This window comes from Coccinella septempunctata, chromosome 4, assembly GCF_907165205.1.
Source record: "Coccinella septempunctata chromosome 4, icCocSept1.1, whole genome shotgun sequence".
Taxonomy (NCBI): Eukaryota; Metazoa; Arthropoda; class Insecta; order Coleoptera; family Coccinellidae; genus Coccinella; species Coccinella septempunctata.
In genome coordinates this window covers 18,139,947-18,156,695 of record NC_058192.1, presented here as the reverse complement: position 1 = coordinate 18,156,695, position 16,749 = coordinate 18,139,947, and the positions used below count along the sequence as shown (strand labels likewise).

Sequence of the window (16,749 nt, the reverse complement as noted above, 5' to 3'; positions counted from 1 at the left end):
CAATATGATTGAAAATAATTCATCTACTTCACAAATTATTTATTACTTATAATGATTGAATGCCGATTATACAGTTACAGATAAAAGCTTAATCCAACGTTGAACCCAATTCAAAATTCAACTGACTGCCACTGACAATGACAAAATAGAACTGAACTATCCAAAATTACAATGGATTCAACTTTGAACTCGATTTGAACCTGAACTGTAAAGTATAAAACCGTGCCTTAGAGTAATTGAAGATAGTGTATTATATGAAATAAAACAGATTTCTGGACATCGGAAAATAAATCTTAGGAAAATTTCTCCAACCTGGCATCGCTGCTGATTTTATCGCGGGGGACTGGGAATGCCGCGTCGACGTACACTAGTCTAGTCGAGAGAAGAGCGCGTTATTCGAAAGTTAACTAGGATACGACGAAAATTTATAAATTGTTGAAGAAACAAGGTATAGACTATACAGTCAAATTTATTCATACAGATAGATATTTTGTTGTTGTTATTTGCTCTTTCGACGTACTATAATGACTACCTAGTGCGAAAAGAATAATAGCATATAAACAATTTTTTCTTCACACATTAAAAAGACAGTAACTTTTGACAAGAGGGATGCTAACGACAAAACATTAAATAAAAGGTCAGTAGAATATTTCACGGATATAACCCGAAATATTCCGCACAAAAATCCGGAGATGTGTTGAAATATTCCTGCAGTATTTCTTATATATTTATTTAAATATATTAATTCTTATATGAAAACGTTTCGATGAAATTAAAATATCATTATCTTTCAAAAATATTTCCTGAAATATTAACAATTTATTTGGGCTTCCACTTCATCTTTCAGAAATATTGCAAAGAAATATTCTGGAGCGATTTCTGAAATATTTATTGTAGCATTACTTGAAACGTTAATGAAATGTTCAGTTGCATTATAGGTAAAGAGCATTCAGTAAGATTTCGGGAATGAAAATTGATATAATTTTTACACTTTCAGCTTTTCATCGAAAATATTCCACTGAAATATTACTTTAAGGTTTTTCTCAATGTATTATGTAGACGAATTAGAAATATTTAATTTGTATTCCTGCAAATATTTTTTGAAATATTTAAGAAATATTTCTCACAAATATTCTGATTCCTATGGATACTTATTTTCCTGAAATATTGCAAAATCTGTCATAAAAATTTCGTAGAATATTTCATGAAATATTAATGAATCTTATGAAGTCATATTTCATGAAACATTTATTACATATCATGGAAATATTCTGCCAATCTTGCGAAAATTTTCTCGCCGTAAATATTCTCGAAACCTTTCATAAATATTTCAATGAAATCTTTCTCGAGAATATTTTGAAATTTTTCACTGCAATATTCCATGCTATGTGGGAAAGGGCTCGTGAGATATTGGAAACTGCGAAGGCCGATACCGATAGAAAGCCAAGACTGCATTGTTTTTTGATTAAGTGAAATTATGCTATGGGTGCTTGTGGATGCAATCGATGAAAAACATTAAATAACTAAAGGGTGCACACACTGCACAGCCATAATGAAATAGAGAAACATAATTAATAATTTATTCTATATATATAATATCGAGTATAATATAGAATTTCAAACCTCATTTTCTTCATAGGATGAGCCGCCCCTGCTTCTCAAAGTGCCCGAGCCGAGGTCTAAGATATTGTGGTAGCAGGAGGACATACCTATGTCCCCTAATCACACTAAGAAGCGAATGCTCTCTGTCTGATTCACTGAACTGACCACTTGCAAGATTCTAATCAATTTGTTTGTGTGTGTACCTACAATGCAATTTTCAGGTTAAGAAATTTTCAGAAATCGAATTTTTGATATGAGTTGAAAAGAAACACAGTATCATAAATTTGCATGGTCTATTGTAGTAGTTTGTTTCTTCATGGCTTGATCATTTAAGAAAATCCAGAATTTTTTCCATTCCTCCAGGGAGATGGGTACCTTCCTATAATGTATATTGATATGAAAAATGTACACAGAAGCTGGAAATTCAGATTAATCATTCTTGAATTTACCTTTCTTTACTTCGATGTAAGATAATAGATCGACTAGTACATTTGAATTAAAGGTATTTCAGCAGAAGGTTCTTCTATGGAATGAAGCAAAAACTATTCTGTTGACTAGGTAAGAGATATATACAGACCGATAAAGTTTTATAGAAAATACTTTTTTATTTCGCCGTCTGGATGTCTGGAATATCAACTTTGAAAATAGAAAATACATCTTGCAAGTATTTCTTGGTATGAAAAAATAACTGGGAAGTAGATAACAAGTTGAATTTGATCTAACAACTTATCCGTTTAATTCACTCTACTTATCTTAAGAAGTTCCTTATACCAACGCAAATTGGTTCAGTATTTCCCAAAAATTGTAATATCATCATCACTTTGCCCTCTGCGCAATTTAAGATATTTAAGAGGGCTACGACAACGATTACTGTTATCTGTGGCTTTTATTGTACAGCTCAAAATACAAATTGACTGTATGATTGTAAATATTTTATGTTGCCACCTGTGTATATAAGGTTCGAATCTTAAAAAGTATGGAAGCTGGAAAATCAAGGTGGGTACTTACTTATTCCAACATATTGTCGCACACTGTTGGGTTTTATTCGGAGTTGTATGCGTGATATTCTCATAAGATCTGAAAAAAAATCATCAAAATATCCCCTGGCGCCTATATATCAAACAAATTAACAGGGAATTGAACAGCGTGCCATGAATGTCGCGTGCAAAAAAGAGCTTTCAAGAGCCATCAATCGTGAACCGGAGTACTCCAAGCGTTTTTTCATTTATTCCCCATCAAAAGGGAATCAAAACCGAAACGACGTCACCGCGATAAATCCAGCAGTTTCCCTAGCAATTTTACGGATTTATCGTTCAGACCGGGCAGGTGGACAAGTTGATTCAATTGTTAGCTTGTCATACCCAATAACGCTCATGAAATGTGGCCCCACATAATGGCTGCACTCTGGGGCCCATCGAAAATTCATAACCTTCACATTCGAACACCACGGTATCGAAATTCTGTGTTTGCGTGACGTGATAAGATTTCGGACCCGTTTCTTTGGACAAGGGTGTTTAATTCGAAATGGATGCCGATGGTTTCTGACAGTCTGTCATCTTTTGATGTTTCAGGTGTCGACGTCGAAACTGATGTGGGCAAATTCATTGTTTTGAGTGGTTTGACAGCGAGTAATGCTGCAAATATGCGAGTTTCATATCATGCAGATGAATTCTCCTACTATAACGTGCCTTCAACAAAATTTGTCGTCAAGTAGGCTTTGGAAGGTTGATTGATATGGTGTGTCTGTGTAGCACTTAGCTTGCATCACCACATTATTCGCAGAATGAAAATGTGCAACTGCAACTAAAGCATTTACTTCTACTGAAATTTTCAATAGGAACACTTTTTAAGAATTCCAAGCAGATCCACACAAAAGTTCGAAATGCTCACTTGACATTTCACCACAATTCGTTGTCTACTTGACGATGAATTTTTTTTCAGCACACGTTTTATTATATTGAACTTTTGATTGGTCCGTATGTAACGAAGATTCTTTATAGCATGTAGATTCAATAGAAATTAGTTCTAACAATAGTTAAATCGTAAATGGTTCACGCCTTCAAGAGTAATAGTTGGGGAGCCGACGATGCTAAATCAGGATATACTCGAGCGTCGTGGAGGTGGAGACCTAGTGGATTTTGAAGATTAGGTGGTAGAAAGAAAGAAAGGTTCCAGGATATATGGACTTTCAGCGGTGGGGAAAGCGTCTGAAGGTTTTCAAAGATGTGAAAAAAATCGAGCGTGTCAGATTAAGATACTGCCTACGTGTCTCTGATAATGAATTCATGTAAATCTGACAGTTTGCGTGGTGGGGCTGGCCGTACGGAAGAGTTTTGTTCGAGCGTGTCAGATTTTTGGAGGATATGTTATAATTGGACCCAAAGGAAGCTACTTTTCAAGAGACAGACAATTCGGACTTGACGCAAGGTCAAAGTGGTCCTTTGAAAATGCAAAAAAAAATCGTTACTTGTACATAGTCGAGCGTGTCAGATTTTCCTACAGATGGTGTTGACCAATTAATCTGACCCTAATCAGGAGGGGGTTTTCTTAATCTGACAGTTTGAAAATGATTACAAGGCATTTTTTTTTAATATCATCCCTCCTGTAATTTTTGATAATTTTTGTTTTAATTAAAGAAGTTGTAGATTATAAAATTTTATACAACTTTTGTCTGAAGCAATTTTTCATACCCTCAACTGTTTTCGGTCTAGAGGGTGATAAAGGCGAGGAGCTTAGCCACACATGCGAACGGCCAAGGTCAGTGTAGAAACCCACTCTAATGAACATTCATCGCCATATATCTCAAAAACGTTCAAACGTAGAAAAAATTGCCTCGGACCAAATTTATAGAAAATATTATGCTCTACAACTTTTATAATGACTGCGAAAACAATTTGAAGCCCAAGAGAGGAGATAATTCGAAAAAACTGATATTTGTGACCTTTATGGCCAATTTTTATTGTTTCGACTTGCTGAAACTGTCAGATTATATAATATTTTTTCCGTTATTCTTGAATCATTAGCTTCAAATTAAGAAGAAGAGCCACCTCGCTCGAGAATGTACACGTGACTTTTTTGGTAACTTTGGCGACCTCCCACACATTTTCGTCACGCTTAAATTGTCAGATTAAGAGAATAGATACTTTTCAACATGTAATTGACTACATTATATCTTAATCTGACTAGGTCTAATTTTTGGTGCAGGGTCCGAAGTACCTCCCTCCATATCAATCTGACGCGCTCGAGTAACTCCCGAATTTCTCTCTGGGCTCTCCAACTATAATGAAGATGAATAAGAAACGAAATCAATTCAGATACATAACACCCGCTGATATCAAATCAACAAATGTTATGATCTAAATCGAACAAACTACCATCACTCAAAGTATTAACAGTAATATCATTTCATGGAGAAAGAGTAGATGGTGACAAAGGTTTCGGTCTCATTTGACCTCATCCGAGCAACACAACTAATACCCCGACTAAAATGGAATGAATTGACGGCCTGTTTATTAGATGTCAGTTTCTGATGAAATGGGTTTGAGTGAATATTATTTTTCCTTTAGTGGTGACATGGAACTGCAATATGATGGAAAAATGAATATTATAGACAATATTGACTTGTACAATTTTGTGATTATTAATGTCACAGATGGTTTGTTTGCCCCACAAGTGATGTCAATCTGAATTGCCTCATTATATATATATATATACATTTGACAACTGTCATTAATTAAACTTGTATACAGGGTGGGCTTTTTAAAACGAAACAGACGAGATAACGGGCGGAATAAATTTATTTCGAAAAAATGCTCGGACACGTCGATTTTTGTTTCCAGGGGGAGAAGTTTTGAGGTCAAATTCACAACTATATCGCTTCAACTCTTAGTGTTAGAACAACAACCCCTAAATTTTTAATTGGTAAGAAAGGGTGAGTGATACCTCATTTGAAAGGTCTTTTTATCCTGAATTCAGCGTATTAATTTTTTTCTCATTTAATGCATTCATTTTTGAGATACTCAATTTTGAATTTCGTACAGTACCAGTCATTCCGCTAACCATGCTATGTGAAATCATCAATTATTTGACTAATTCATTCTGTGGTTACGATGGTAACCATTAATTGTCAACAATTAAGGTGGTTGTTTCGTCTGTTTTGTTTTAAAAAGCCCACCCTGTATAAACAACGAAATGTCATACAAAATTGGTTACAAACATATTATCGCCTACTTGATAGGCTCAACGGAAGAAGGAACAACCATCGTAATCTCACAACTCATTTTGATTCCCTGAACCCACTGGATCCATTTCCACCGAAAAGCCATCTGAAATATGACCCCCCTTCCAGCCCGCGCGATCCACCTGCTCAAGACAACTGAAAAATCGCGCCCGGGCGGATATTTCCGGAACGCGGCCCATAACGGCCGGGCGCGATACGTGAATCGAATCCACTCGGGCAATATCACGCATAATTTCTCCATTGGCGGGCCCCATTTGCTGAACAGCTAATAGCTCTTATCGAAAACCATTCGCAGACGAATTTCACATCTACTTTCCGTTTCCCGTGATATATTCCTGCCGCTTTCGAAATTGCGCTTAACAGGAACCTACCATCCGCCCATTGATGAATGAGAAACGAGATGAGCTCTGGATGCCTCAAGTGGTGATATTGGAACATTTTTTGTTTATTCTTTTTTATTAGACATACATTTTTATACCTACACTGAAGGATTCTCATGCTGAGTTTTGATTAGGCTGACCACGCGAATGTAACCACTTACCACAGAAAACAGCCTTGATTTACTTTATGCCACTTACCAACGAACCCGATAAACAAATATTTTAACAGTAGATTCTTGAGGTAAAAAGAAACATTTTTTTCCCATATCATTTTCTCCGATTCGGCCCTGATGAGAAGATATAGCCATTTTAAGTTTTCATAATGAGTTGTACCACCCCTGGAAAAACAAAATTACCTTCAGGATAACTAGCTAAATCCGAGACACTATACATTTCTGGATCTTTTAAATAATAATAATAATAATAATTTATTGATCCTGTAGACAACACAGTGTATAGGACAAGTCATTGTACAAATTATTCAATCCTCATTAACAATTATAGGACAATCCTGATAAAATTCTACAACAGAATAATAACATTTGGATAGCAGTATGTTCTTGACTTTTATTTTGAATGGTGTAAAACTGAGTAAATAGAGTTGTAATCAGCCGAAGTAGGTACCCAATTTTTCAAAATTCACAGATACTTTTGGATTTTAGAACAACAAATTACACGAAAACGTGAATACTTTTATTTTACAAAACGTTCAAATATTCATTAGATAGCGCCCAACTTAGTTTCAAGAGTTGGGTTCTTCGAATTTGTGGTATTTTTATTATACATGATGAATAATAGTAAGGAAACTGGAAGATGTGGAAGATATATGTATCTTCGTTCGAAAAAGATTAATCAAATAAATGAAAAACTATATTCCGAAATTCATTTCATTTGATAAAACCTTTTATGAAATACGAGGATGTATTGATATCTAGTTAGCCTAGGCCAGTTCCATGCATAAAAAATATTGTGTTACCGTAGCAACGAACAATAACTCCTTAGAAGTGTCAGTGTGAAGTTTGAGGTCAAAAAAGTAAACCAGAGTTACGCAATAAATTAAAAGAAAGAAGATGTCCACCGAATTTGTGAAAATCGAAAAATTGAAGTATCGAGCCATCGTCAAGTACCTGTATTTAAAAGGGTTAAGCAGATTTACGAAAATATGCTAATGACCCTTGGTGATCAATGTCCTTCGTATGCGACCGTGAAAAATTGGACTGCAATCTTCAAAAGAGGTGAATTTCCAGGATCAGGATGGCCAGTTTTTGTTTCAGTCCACGAAAATATCGATTCAGTTCATGACATGATTTTATCAGACCGTCGAATTGGGCTAAAACGGACATCTGAAGCACTGAATATTTCATACGAACGCGTTCATCATATGGTTCACGTCAATTTGGGCATGAGAAAATTTGCTGCAAAATGGATCCCCAAATGTTTGAATGTTGACTAAAAGCGTGTAAGGGTAGAAGCATCTCGTTCGATCTGTGCTCGACTGTAGACTTCTTAAAATGAATTGTTGCTATGGATGAGACTTGGTACATTTCTACGATCCAGAAACAAAGCAACAATCGATGGAATGGCGACACTCTGGTTCTCCAAGACCTAAGAAGTTTCGTGTCCAAAAATCTGCTGGAAAAGTTCTTGCTTCAGTTGTGATTGATTTTTTGGATAAAGGTAGAACAATAATCGGAAATTATCGACATTACTGACTCTTAAAGAGAAGAGACGCGGAAAGCTATCCAAAGGTGTTTTGTTTTTGCAGGACAACGCCCCTGCAAGTATGTAAATCTCATGTGTCCATGCAAAAAAATCGTGATTTAGGGTTTGAATAACTAGAACACCCCCCTTATTCACCAGATTTGCCTCTATCCGACTATCATCTCTTTCCTCAACTGAAAAAAAGTTTAAAAGGTTGTAAATTTTCTTCCAACGAGGAGGTAATAAAAGCTGTGGTGGTCTGGTTTGCAGAGCAAAAAGAAAAAATTTTTTGAAAGATCTAGAGTCGTTGCAGGTTCGCTGTAATAAATTTATACAATTAAGAGGAGAATATGTTGAGTAATAAAATATTTTGACATTGAAATTTTGTTTGGTTCTATAGTAGGCTAAGAATTTTTCAATATATCTTCGTATAACTGAAAATAACTTTTTTTGTGGTTTCTCATCAGCCTGTATCTTTTAAACCGAGTCGATTCTGAAAAAATTTTAAACGAAAAAAGTGTTTCTTTTGACTTCAAGGATAATCTACTGTATGTATATATATCAATTCGAATTCTTCGCCTGTCAATGTCTCATTAATGAATAATGCAAACACTCAATTTAATTCTCTGATATCATTCCACAGAGTATGAGTAACATACAACCTAAATCATAAAGTTATGGTAGAAATTGAATCCTGAGGAAAATTAGCTTTCATTTGATAGAAGTAGAAACTGTTCCTCGCCACAATTTCATGCTGAGGTTGCAAAGAGAATTCACTCGAAAGCAAAGTTTGGCGGCGAAGGGGTAATTACGCAATAGAATTATCCGCAGGTCTCTAAGGCATTTAATTAGATTAGTAGTTGCCCATAAATTTAGCCAAAAGCATCGGAATATTGGGAAACTTCCGAGGGGTACATAATTCATGATAGGCACTATTCCTCACAAACCGATTCTTGATTGAAAGGTTCTTCAGTATTGAATCAATTTTTATGATAGTACAGGGCGTTCTTGAAGGAAATTTTTACGTCGAGAAGTAGAACTCGTCTGAATAATCCATTTCGCCATAGAACAGCGATGTATACGAAATTTTTAAGATGACGAAGTAGGAAATATCATGAATAAAATAGATTACAATAACAATCGCAAAGACTCAACAAAAGCGTGAAATTGAGAGGAAACTCATAATGTTGGTGGTCTTCCATTATCTTGTAACATTGACCACAGAGTGAGTGTTTGACTCGTACAAAGCACTTTTTCCTATACCATTTTTTCCTATTCGGCCCTGATGAAAAGAAATAGCCATTTTAAATTTTCATAATGAGCTATGCCACCCCTTCAAAAATAAACCTTCAGAATAACTAGCTAAGTCTGCGACATTACACATCTGTGGATCTTTGAAACAGAGTTGCATCCAATTTTTCAAATTTCACAAATACCCTTTAATTTTTGAACATCAAATTACTCGAAAATGGCACACCATACAAAAAAATAATACTTTTATTTTACAAAACGCTGAAACATTCATTATTATGAATGGACGATATATTTAGCGTCCAACGGTCCAACTTAGTTTCAAGAGTTGGGTTCTTTGAATTTTTGGTATTTTTATGATACGTAGTGGTCATAATGAGAAAACTGGAAGAATTTCCGTAATATATTTTTTCGTCGACCTGTTAAAAAAATTACATTTTACCAACTAAGTTCCAAACGAAAAGTAGACTTTTTTGAACGCTAGTACTTTTCGTACTGATTTACTTTTCGTCCGGATTTCGTCACTAAGTAATATATATTATTGGGGCGATTTAATCAATTTTGTGAATTTCTGTGAATACAGAATTTGATGAAAACATAAGTGCCTGTGACAATAACTGTCATTTGATGTCAAATGTGAACATGTCAAATTAATTTTTTACGAAATCGGCTAGATTTAACCAGTGAATTAGGTACGTGGTCTGAATGTTAGTGTTCGGTATTATCAAGAATGGATAGTGATAGCGATATGGATCACATTAGTACTACAATAGAGTTCAGGGAATTGACAATTAGGGACACCTAGATGAGGCCATAAAAAGGATAACTTCTTACTTTCATAAAGGTATGCGAGGTCGACGAAATAATCCTAATATGCACCTCGGCAAAAAACTGTATTGTCTCGCCTGCTTGCTATCATCGGCTATGCCTCAGCTATTAATTAGTATCTCGGCTGTAATAGACAGTTCTTCGTCCTTGGTACTTAAATAACCATTTGAATTCTTCTTCTTCTTTCCATCCCATATGATATGCCTACCTGCACTTCGGGAGCACTTATTTGAATTCACTGGCAGTGAATCCAATCTAGAATTATTAGCTGCTTTTAAATAATAATAAATAATAAAAAATCCTCCAAGATTTATTATTATTTATTATTTATTTTTGTCATTAGTTGATTCGATCAAATATGTTACCTACCATAAATCTACTTCATCACTTCACTCACCTTGGTCTTATAGTTCAGAACAGTTTCTAGCTAGAGACAAACTATCAAGTATGAAAAATTTCAAATCAGCAGTATTCTGTCTCCAAAAGATATCTCAATATAATGATTCGCCAATTAAACAATCTGTTCACTCAGTACTGCAAAATTGGTCGTCTTTCAAGGTTATAATAATAAATAATAAAAAATCCTCCAAGATTTATTATTATTTATTATTTATTTTTGTCATTAGTTGATTCGATCAAATATGTTACCTACCATAAATCTACTTCATCACTTCACTCACCTTGGTCTTATAGTTCAGAACAGTTTCTAGCTAGAGACAAACTATCAAGTATGAAAAATTTCAAATCAGCAGTATTCTGTCTCCAAAAGATATCTCAATATAATGATTTGCCAATTAAACAATCTGTTCACTCAGTACTGCAAAATTGGTCGTCTTTCAAGGTTCCGTATAATACGGGAAATAATTCAATTTTCAATTTTCTCAAGTGGAAAGATCCAGCTGCTGAAAAGGGGGAAATGAATGGGAAATTGGGGAACAGCCGAGGGAACGCCAGATCGGATTGATGTTTTCCAATATGAAGCCAGATAATCGATGGAATAGATAACTTGAGGCGCGTTTTCAGTGAATTGGTGGATTTGGAATGCTGATCATCCGGTTCAGAAGGAAATAATTGTTTTTTCTTCAAATATATAGATATATTGGAGAGCGGCTATGCAGGGTGAGTCTTTGACTTGTACAAATATTTTAATAGTAGATTCCTGAGGTCAAAAGAAACACTTTTTTCCCATACCATTTTTTCCGAATCGGCTCTGTTTAAAAGATACAGGCTGTTGAAAAACCATAAAAAATTATTTTTAATTCTCACAAACGGTTTCATCGAATGAAATGAATTTCGTTATATAGTTTCATTTATCTGATGAATATCTTCCGAACACAAGAAATCACCCACGTCTTCCAGTTTTCTCATTATAACCATTAGCTACCATAAAAATACCAAATATTCAAAGAACCCAACTGAGTTGGACTCTATGTAATGAATATTTGAACGTTTTGTAAAATAAAAGTATTCTTCATATTTTCTTGTATAATGCGCCGTTTTCGAGTAATTTAATGTTCAAAAATTAAAAAGTATCTGTGATATTCGGAAAATTGGGTAGTTTAGCTGAATATAACTCTGTGTAAAAGATCCACAGATTGTTTCTTCAGGGATGGCATAGCTCTTTATGAAAACTTAAAATGGTTATATCTTTTTATCAGGGCCGAATCGGAAACAGTGATGAAAAAAGTGTTTCTTTTGATCTGAAAAATCTACTGTTAAAATATTTGTACAAGTCAGAGACTCACCCTGTATATTTGGAATGAGAAAATATTTTCTCATCAGTTAGTTTTCAAATTAAGTACATAGTTGATAACTTTCAAAATCACTTAATTATTATTCTGTGAATTTTAACTAGATTGACTAACCTTTGGAGTTTGTATCATTGCAGTGGAAGTCTTTTAGCTTTTAGTCCAGAAATTCTCCATATAACAGCCGTTCCGCGTACACATCTTGCCGGCTTTGATTTTGGAGTTGAACACAACAGAGATTTATAAATCCACTCTAAAGTTATGGAGACACTTGGCGCATTCAAAGAATCTCTGGAAGGTCTGTATCAATTTGAGTAGCAAAAGTTCTGGAAATAGTAGGGGAAAATCAAAAAACCACTGCAAGGTGCATCGCAAGTTGAAGTGAAATAAATTGTGAGAAAAAAAGGTGAGAGCAATTTTGCTCCGAGCATTATCGAAGAGTACAAGCTCTAGAACTACAAGATCATGCTCCGACAATAATCTTTTGATGAAAACCTTGAAAGCTTCAAATATTGCGAAGATTTGGTTTATTCTTTATTTCTATATTGTTTGAATGATATAAAAAAAAATTTCGAGAGTATTTTACAGTAGAGGAACAATTGCCTGACACTTCACCATATGATCGCTTCGTGGTTTATTTAAGAAGCACCTTTAGAGGCGTGTATATAATATAATGACATAAGGAGTGTAGGCTACTTGGTATCAATTCAAAGATCGAAGCAATATGCACGATTGAAAAGGAAATGAAGATTAGCGTTGACAGAGTCTCTGGCGTTGATGCATGAGTTTCGAGTAACGACAGTTTATCATTGTTCTCTCGTCAACTCTCTCATTTTCCATTAGGAGAGAGTCCTGTTCATTCAAAACGACAAAATGCGCCAGACAAAGAAGTTTCGTGATCGTTCCTTCAAAAAGCCGAAATCATAAAAGAGTCCTGACAAACTTGTGGTCGTTGAAATTATACGGTCTGTCGGTTCCCTGACGTATCTAGAGTTTGTTCATAGACCGACTAAAAATCATGAGTTTTGAAAGGATGCAAAAACTGATTAAAAATGGACGGAATAGAAAGAAAAATGAATTCAGCTTTTCGTTAGGTTGAAAGGTTTCCAACGTAATGGGTCATTTTCTAGTGTGTTTGAAACGAGAAATTCTGATTCTAAAAGAAAGTAGAAGAAGAGCTACGCACCAAATAACCAATAACCAAACAACCAATAGTACAGTATATTTTCATAGGTGAGCTTGTTTCAACCAAAAATTGCAAATGAAATGAAATATTCACCACGAAAATTGTTCAAAGCTGTCATCATTGGTTAAACGTCTTTACAGTCTTAACTGGTGTGAAAATGGGTCCAAAAGACGGTAGAACATACCAACAAAATGCCATTTCAAATGTCTAAAAATCCAATAAAAAAATAATAATATTTTTTTACTCATTTTCAAAAGCATGATTGCTTCACTGCTTCACATCTTTAGCTTACTCATGATTCAGAACTATCCAATTGAAAATTAATTTTCTTGTATCAACGATATTCCTTTTTTTGTAAAAAGAAAAATGATTTCCTCAAAGCAAAAAAGAATTATAGAGTTTCCGAGAAAATGGATTTTCTCACTTCGAAAAAATTTATTTTCTCCAAATAAGAAAATACTCAGCTTTAGTTTACATGAAAGACCCCCTAAAAACTTTCGCACTTATTTGTTAATACCCTATACTATACCTATAATCTCAGTAGTCATAGTGAACCATACATTTGAAATTCATCATTCGCTAAAGACCGATTCCAGGAATATCACATCCTAATCGTAGAATTATAGGGAACATCTCAGAATGTTCCGTGACATATTCCAATCCCTTTCAGTGCTTTTTCTAGGCAGCCCGCACAAAGGACGAACATTTCTCCAATTACGGAAAACGATGACCCCGTCGTTTTAGGAGCAAACAAAAATGAAATTTTCATAGAAATTCTCGGAGTCCAATCACTCCAAAATTATATCCGATGTCTTTGAGAAGTTGGCTCGTATTCAAAAGCGCTGATGCTTCCATAGCGGAGAGGAAAGATCAAATCGGGACTTATTTCTCGTTTGGCGGAACTTTGACGTCACATCCGTTCGAAAATTATCTCCTCTGAAAGGAGGAGGAAGGGGAGTTGCTCCTTCTTATCTTTTTTGTCAATAACATGAAAGTCGCCTTTCTGAAACGGGAGGAATATTCGGTAGTAGATGTGTGCGAGGATGGGAAATTCAGATTTGGTGTGAGGATGATATTCTTATTGGTGATGCCAGCTGAGGTGCAGGAGGATGTAATGAATATATTACATCCTTCAATCCACTAGGGCTTATACGGGGTGATTTCAAAAGTGTGTTTGACAGATGTTGTCATCTTCCTTATTTCAACGCAATTTCATGAAATTGCAATTGCGGATTTTGAACGATCATGAGATAGTTATTGTGCAGAATTGCTGTGGTTGTGGTTCCTTTTGCGTGTAGTACATTTTTTGAAAGATGCCTGTAACATTCTCTTATCAGAAATCGAGTAAAACATATTGGAAGTAGTCCATTAACAACTTTACAAAAGGCGAATATAAATCAAAGCTGAATACAAAAAACTCAAAACTCAATGCCTCTGAGTTCTGTTATGAGCGTCTATTATGGGCTTGTGTACTGTCATCTCTCATACAACATTATTCTTTTTGGTAATTCATCGAGTAGCAATAGATTGTTTGTCGCCCAGAAGCGAATTTTGCGCCTTATATTCGGATCCCTCCAAGGGAATCATGTAGACCCCACTTCATTGCAAACCAGGTCCTGACTTTTCCATGCATATACATTTATAGTGTGCTGGTTTACATCAGATCGAATTTAAATTCACTGAAGAAGAACTCATTTTTCCACAACTATCCAACTAGGCACTCGGATCAGCTGAGTATACCAACTCACAGGACAGCAAAATTTGAATCCTCTGCCTTATATCAAGAAATATTACTTTATAACCATCTTCCATCTGTCCTCAAAAACATCAATCAAGTTTCTTTCAAAAATAAAATTAAAAAACTTCTTTTAAGGAAAGCTAATAAGCTTTCAGTGTTGCTGAATACCTGAGTGATAAAACTATTGAATTAATTTAGATTTTTCCCTATAATTTTGTGTGTTATCAGTTCTTTCGTATATTTTTGTTCATTTATCGGGTCGTTATGTTTTATACATTTTATTTGTTTGTATACATAAGTATACTTATGCTTATTTAAATACCTATGAGTATTATTTGTAGGATTAACTGATGTTATATGTAGAAGTGTTGACCTATCCCATACATCAATGTTATGTCTCAAGGGATCAATAAATTATTTTATTTTATTTTTTTTACAACCACTTCTTGTTAATGGGATAGTAAATCACTGTACTTGACTGTACGTACTCGACCAACATATCCTCCACCTTCCAAAAAATTACTAGAAATCGTACAAGAGATATTACTTGACGCCTCCTACGTCATAAGGCGTATTGCGTGCATTCAACGCATGCCCACGTCACGTCAGGTCGATATGAACGCAAGCGCACAAAACTAGCCTAGCTGTGTTACATTTTTCAATCATGCGCATTATGACGTCACGTCCCTTCAGAGTAATCTATGTTCACTGATCAGATCATCATCAATGAAATGTTTGTGATCATTCGAAACACTGGGAAGTAAACGGTGTGGAGGAAATGGCCTACTCAAAGGGAAGTAGTACATACGATTCGAGATCAAAACGATCGAAATTGGTTGCTTTACGGATGCTACCCCAAATACGAAAATGTGTCACATCTTTGAGCAATAGCCTGAATTACGTACTTAGTTGAAAAGTAGAAATTACCACGTGAGAGGTAAAATTAGGAATATTGAATAATTTTCAGTTATTCCTGAATTTCAGAGTAATTTTGGCATATACCTATCGCTATGAAAATATTTGCAATATATAAAGAAATGAATCGCCGCTGTCACCCCGTCGTTATTTTTTTTGAAATATGTCGAAAAACCTTCGAAAAAAGATAGTGAAAACAAGTTTTATTGACACTAAAGTTCAAGTTTTTTTTCCCATAAAAAAACAACAAAATTGAAAAAAAAAAGAGACGGGGTGACATCAAGACGTCCTATAACTTCCATTGAAAAAAAAACAAGGCTTCACGTAAGAAATTGAAAGCATAAATTAGGAACTAGTGAATGCCGTTTTTGAATGGAGATTCTTGAGGTATTACTTCCCCTTAATATTCTTGGGAAATTGTTCGTGGAAGATGTGCTATTATTGCTACCCTTTTTTTACTACACTTTCACGCTTTGTAAGACTGTAGTTATCATAAGACTGAAATATTAGTGTATGCCATTTTGTGTAGGAAATATAATCCAACCAAATGGCATACTTGTTGCAATGTGAATGAATATCCTTTTTGGCTCTTCTTATAATGTCCTATATAGAATATATGCAATAATGTATCATTTACATTGCCACACATGGCAATCTGTTTTTTATACCCTATATAGTCAATTTCGATTGAGAGAGTAGACTATGAGCAATATTGAACCGAAAAAACTCAGGCGGTATCTGCATAATTTTATGATTTTGAATGATCTGAGTTATGGCACTAGCAAAACGACAGTTTTCTGTTTTTTTTAAGCAGGAACTATCAGTACAAGGGAGCTAAGAAAACAATCTCAATATTGTTTCGCATCAGAACCTCTCAACGTGCCTGTATTTTCATATTTAAAAATCCATAGGATTTTGATTTGAAACTTGTATTGACCACATTTCATGAAATTGTTCCTTTCATCGCAAAAAAATAATAAATTATTTAGAGTCTCTCATAGAATCACAGTTAGGTACAATGCGTTAAAAAGTCAAGCAGGATACTTCATGATTACATTCAGTTTTATTTTTCCAGTTTTCTAAATATCATTTTCAGAAATTGAACAATAATTGTAATAAATGACAATAATTAACAAACTACATGATATTAATAAGTCGAT

At 34.7% G+C, this 16,749-nt stretch overlaps 1 protein-coding gene across 1 annotated transcript in view; it reads left to right on the top strand.

Moving 5' to 3' along the window:
• Positions 1 to 16,749, top strand: part of LOC123312266 (transmembrane protein FAM155A) — a 180,427-nt gene that overhangs the window by 8,055 nt on the left and 155,623 nt on the right. The gene's annotated exons all lie outside the window — the stretch shown is intronic.